Here is a 5,978-nt window from a genome sequence, read left to right as displayed (position 1 = left end):
CTCTATGTCCCACCTATTATGTGTCTACCTCACCTGCCTTAAACCTGGTTTTGCTAGTCAAAGGCAATGGGAGCTGTGTTACTTGGTGTGAGGTCAACCCATTTAATGCATTTCTGCTATAGTGCAAATACTGTACGGGAGAACAGTCGAGAACAGAGTTGTTTCTTTTCAGACCCCTGGTTCTTCCTCCTGGGGGTGTCAAAGTCTATGATTAAATCCTGCCATGCCATATCAGACAAATGGGCAACAGGAACCCAGATCATCTAAGGGCATCCTTGCTTAGCCACCATGTGCATGCTTTAGCTTTCTGTGGAGCCTCTGTCCCCAACCTCTTATCTTCCACTTTGCAGAAACAGATTCCACAGCATGCCACCATGCATGTGATGAAGGAGAAACGATGAGCTGTAGCTGCATCTCAGCTCTCTCTCATCCTTGTCAACTATGTCTTATTAGACAGACACACTGACCATAAAGCAGTTCGCAGCGCTTCAAGGCAGTAAAATAGTAAACAGATTTCCTGAGCTTGACCACAAATGACAGAACATATAGAGGGCATCCATCATAGAAATGGGAAGAAAAGTTCTTCAGTCTTGGTATTGGGAGATCTGTATTCAGGTTTTCATTCTTCATGGGCCTTTTCTGGGACCTGAGGCAAATCTCTGTGGAGTGGGATGAACTGACTTCCTTTCTCCCAGCCATTTCATGTCACACCTCTGGAAAGTGTAAGTTTGTCAGGACAAGGACTTCTTTATGCTGTGCTTATCTACAGTGCCAGATGCAACAAAACCCCAGTCTTGACCGGGGTCATTCAGCACTACCATAACAAATAATACGAATGACAAACAGAAAAGCATAGGCCAGATTCAGAGTTACAAAGTAGTCCTGGTTTCCAGTGACACTGCTTAATATTGGGAAGTGGGGGGAGGGAAACTAACAGGCTGAGGCTCACCACGAGGAGGGCAGGACACATAGAAGTCAGACAAGAGGAGACTCTGAGATGGAGAAAGGCGTGATGACTCTCAGGGTGAGAACTGCCTTATTCAGGCCAGAATTTATATACAGGATTTGATACTGGGTTGTTGTAAGTCAGATCAGGTCTTCAGTGAATTGGGCATTGAGAAATGTTCCTGACATGCTTTGAGTTTTACTCCACAATTATTGCAAAGCAGGAAGGTTGAATTTTATTTTCTGAGCTGTGTGCGCAGTGACAGCTGGAGACAGCCTGAATGTCAGTGGAGCCTGGATGTGTGAGTACTGGTTACTGTGTATTTGGACAGGGCCTGTTGCAATGGAGGCTGGACTTGGTGGGCCTATAGGTGCTACTACAGTGTAAATGTCAAGTAATAAATATGCCTGCTTCTGGCCCTAGGAACGACAAAGGCAAAATCCCTATTGATCCCAACCAGAGCAGGATTATTATTATTATTATTATTATTGTAATTGATGTTGTTAATCATTATAAAAGCCTTAGTCTGTCTCTGTCTGTAACACTTTATTTGCACTCTGATTGGCTGTCTCGGCAGTCAATCACAATGCTTACTGAAACAACCAATCGGAGTGCTCCGCACAGCCAGAAGCACTGCCATGGCAGCTCCCTCCCTCACCCTGCTCCCTCAGTCCCCGCTGTCATGGTGGTGCTGTCCCTGCCGTCGCCCAGCAGGGCTGGAGCAGTGGGGAGGCCAGCAGTGCTGCCCTTCCCCCTGTCCCCAGCTCTGCTCCTTGGAGGTAGAGGGGGAAGGAGTGGGGAGCAACGGGCCTGGACCCAACGTGGCAAAGGGGAGAGGCGAGCAGGGGGAATGGGGCCAGATGCGAAGCGGAGGCAGGGCCCGACATGAGGCTTCATCCCCACCCATGACAGTGGGGACTGAAGGGCCGGACTGGGTGAGCGAGGCATGTGGGGCAAGTGGGACCAGAGGCAGAGCGATGGCAGCACAGGGCATTGGGTTGCGGCATGCATCCTTACCCCGCCCCCCGTCATTCTTGTCGGGCAATTGTCTAGTAATAATAATAGCAACAACAACAGTAGTGTGTGTGCGTATGTGTATGTATGTATAAAAATACACACATACACGTACATATACATCTTTTATATATTATGATGTATTATTGATTTGCTGTTTTCTGATAAATAACAAAATAGTAAGAATTAATACTGGGTCATCCCGAGCCTGTTGTTGTCAGGGAAAATAAATATACTCCTGCCAATATGTTTTTCACGGCTGTGGTTTAGTCTGGTTTACCATGTCCTGAGCAAGATGACTTCTTACTAAGCCACAGATCTGCTTTCCTCCCCCTCTTGGGCTGGCAGACTCTCTTCCCCATCCATTGTGTAGTGGCTGGAGTGTCTCATTGCTCATTGTGGGTAAATGATTTGGAGGGAGTGACGCAGAGGAGGTGCACTCTGCAACTTTCCAATGTAAATTACATGGAAATTAGGCTTCTGTGAGGCCAAAGGCCCCTTTGGAATAGGGCCTTTAGTTAACATAACACTTGTGCTAAATGAAGCGGTTGACACAGCTTTCAGAGTGTAGTGCTGCTTTTAATTTACCGTGTGAAAGGGCTGAACCTCCAGTTCAGCGCTGCAGGGAGAGCCTTGCAAGGGGAAAGGATTTGTGACTTGTTCTTTCCAAACAAATTAGCATCGTGGCAGAGATCTGTGGGAGGGGTGGTCCTATTAAATTAAACATCTGCAATTTTTCTTTATATTTCTCGCAGGATGGAAATTATAACAAACCCACCCAGCCTGCTTCCTTTGGTGCTTTGACTTACAGTGTAAAGACCTTCCTCAGAGCCAAACTCAGGACAGCACTTAAATGTGATTTTAACTTGAAGCATGTGCTTTTGTCTCTCAGATTTCAGTGGCATTTAAGTGCATGCTTTAAGTGCTGTCCTAATAGGGATGTTTTCCAGAACTGAGGCAACAGTGAGGTTTTTCCTGGGGATCCTTATCACTTCTCCACTCTGCCCTGGCCTTCTGTCAGTGTCTTTCCTGCTCCCTATAGTTGGTTGGTTTAAGAGAGCATTATGTTCCCCACCCTGCACTAGCAAGAACCCCACCCTGGACCAGAGTTTATAGGTCTCAAAAGCCAACTCTGCTTTACTTTAAATTTCAAACATGGTATTCTCAAGCCAGGCTGGCCTTGTGTGGTACCCTTATAAAATGCCCTAAACAGCCATAAGAGACTGGTGCTCATGTTGATCCTGGGCCAGCTCTCTCATATGAGGGGGACCTGGAAATCTGAAGACAGCTTGCCCAGCTCCAGTTGGAGGCCAAGGTAGCACAAAATGATCTATTGGGATATGTCTTTGATGGGGTCCCAGCAGGGCTCCATCTAGCTTCCCAGGGTTAGAAGAGATGCTGTGATGTGGACCCTGATGAGTTCAACATGAGAAGAATTACTTCATGAGAAGAGGGAAGCTTGGCTGTAGCAGGGGATCGTGAATGTGCCACCGATCCTCTCAGCAGAAGGGCACCAGCTCAAATTCAGCTTGGTTTGGAGTGACTGAAAATCACAGTCCCCTGACGGCTGTTCAGTGGCTCTTTTGTTTCACCTTTTTTCCCCACAGAGGTTATGGCCCATCATACAGAGACATCATATCCACCCGTTATATTGCACTTGGGTAGTGGCAGAGATAGGGCTCAGGAGCTTCTGCTTCAAAAACAAGTCTTTTCTGTCTCAGCTGAAGAAGCAGCTTTGTGGGAGCATCAAGGTTCATCTCCTCTGTTGGCTGAAACCTCCAGTATGATGGCACAGGCACTGAACTCAAACAGCTCTGGCACTGTCCAACAAATGTGAATGGGCACAAACACTTCTACTGCCTTGTTCGTTCATTATGGAATGAGGTTAAGGAGTCTGACGCCAGCTCATACTGAACCAGCATCTGCTGTACAAACATGGTCAACACCAACTGGCATTTTTGTTGGCGATCTCAGTAAGGGAGTCAGGGACCAATTCCCTATCCATCCCTAGATATGATCTCCCAGAGGCTTGTCTGTACTGGGGAGTTAGTGCAAACTAAACTAAGGTGAGGATGTATAGCACAGATTATTCTGCGCTAAACCCTTATGTGGCCACACTGAACATGCACTAATTGTGAAGTAGCTTGTTTCACTGTAAGAGCCTCCTCGCTCAAAGGCACTCCGAAGGCCCATGCGTATGCAAAACAGCTAACGCTCTGTAAATGTACACCCTAGCTTAGTGCACACTAGTCGCCTGATGTAGACACAGCCAGGATCAAAGCTGCAGCATGAGGAAGGCAACGGGGTGGGGGAGGGAGGGTGCTCAGACACCACCGCTGCTCATGGTGTACCTGTTGTGTGAATGCAAAGAGGCACTGACTGTGGGCGCGTCTACACAAGACGCTTACTGCACAGTAGCCTAATTATACTGTGCAGTAGTGTGCTGGTCAAAAACTGTGATAAGAAGCTACTGCAGTGTTATTAGGCTACTGCGCAGTAACTGTCACCAAAAACCCCCCAAATGTGCAGCGGTGCTACTGCGTGGTAAATGTAGTTACTGTGCATTTGGTTAGTACTTCATTAGGGAAGTACTAAACTAAATGCATGGTAGCTACAGCACATTAATGAACATGTAGATGCGCCCTGTGACTCCTGCATTAAAGATGAGTTGAGCTTTGCAGTGAAGGCAGGGATTCTGCCTCTTTGTCACATATGTAGGGACCAATATACCATCCCCAGCCTCGCAACACTTGCTCTGGGAGTCCAGGGTGAATTTTCCCAGAATTTAGAAAAAAAATCTGTTAGTGTTTGAATTAAAATGAGTGTTTTAAACAAGACATTGGATAATCAGGCAGCTTTGGTTTGGGGTGGGTGGGCAGGAGTGCCGCTCTGGCCCTTTCATGAGCTCTTGGCTCAGTCAAAAGGAAAAGAAATGGAATTCTTGCTAAATGACACCCCAGCGATGTCCTTTCTTCAAATGGCCACCTGACCCTGCTCGTACCACTGTCAGGCTGTTTCACCTAAAGCAGCCTTGCCCATCTTAGAGAACAGAGAGGGTATGTAGGGCAGAGAAAGCAGGGAAGAGAGAATCTCCCGGGAGATGCAAAACAAGCTCCCTGGATTGCTAGGACTAGTGGTGACACGCGCCAGACAAAGAAGCTGGCATTCTATAAATGAGTCAGCCAGGATCAGCAATTGGCTGACTGCAGCAAGAGCAACCTCTGGGTCCGGGGCTGTGAGAGCAAAAAGCAAGGAGGAAGCATCCGCTTCTGCTGGAAGTTCACTCCACGAACCAGGTTCGAAGAGCTGCCTGCACCTCTGCTTTGAAAAGTAAGTGACAACAGCTTTCTCCTTAGCTCAGTGTTGCTGGGCTTTCATGCCTGCAATTACAACTTTCTTGAGTGCTCCCAAGTTTGTTTCCAGGTGCCCTCAGCAAAGCTTAGCTGGAGGAAGGAGCTCCTGAAGCCTGCTTTGGCTGTCTGTCTTGTCTGTGTAAAGTTGATAAAAAGGCAGCATATCAGACAAACTGAATAGGTATGAAAACAGCCACTTACAGGTGACTGTTAATGGACACACTCTTTAGGTGCTTGTATTTTAACTCAAGCTCTTACCGTTTGCTAAAACCAGGCAAAAGATTTCAAGCAAGGAACAAATCTTTGTCACTTTTCAGCAATTTTTTAAATGAGTGTGGGTGTTTAAAAATACAGGTTATATAAAGAAACAGGGTTTTTGGTTTGTTTGTTTTAATATTGTAGGTAGATTCTTCTATTTGTAGCTTCATAACCAAACTGTTTGGGCTCAATTTTCTGTTGTCTTGGAATTGCTAGGGTCATTTATATCAATGAAACATGGCTATCAAATGCCACTGAATTCAAGTTGCTGGCATTTTAACCCCCTTTTCCGCCTTTTATGCCACAGAAAATCAGGCCCTTTGATTGAGAACTAAAAATTTTGATGGCATGGCTTTTAGAATTTTAAAACACCTCTTTTAAAAGTTCTAAAATAAGTAGTAATTACA

At 46.3% G+C, this 5,978-nt stretch overlaps 1 protein-coding gene across 1 annotated transcript in view; it reads left to right on the top strand.

The window, feature by feature from the left end:
• Positions 1–4,974: 4,974 nt before the first annotated feature.
• The window catches only part of TAL2 (TAL bHLH transcription factor 2), a 17,892-nt gene continuing 16,888 nt past the window's right edge, over positions 4,975–5,978 (top strand). The window contains exon 1 of the mRNA XM_019517091.1: positions 4,975–5,290. The gene's annotated coding sequence lies outside the window, so the exon portion shown is untranslated. The remainder of the gene's footprint in view (positions 5,291–5,978) is intronic.

The sequence above is a fragment of the Gavialis gangeticus genome, unplaced genomic scaffold, assembly GCF_001723915.1.
Source record: "Gavialis gangeticus isolate Ggan-Ray unplaced genomic scaffold, GavGan_comp1, whole genome shotgun sequence".
Taxonomy (NCBI): domain Eukaryota; kingdom Metazoa; phylum Chordata; order Crocodylia; family Gavialidae; genus Gavialis; species Gavialis gangeticus.
This window is presented reverse-complemented; position numbering and strand designations above follow the sequence as displayed.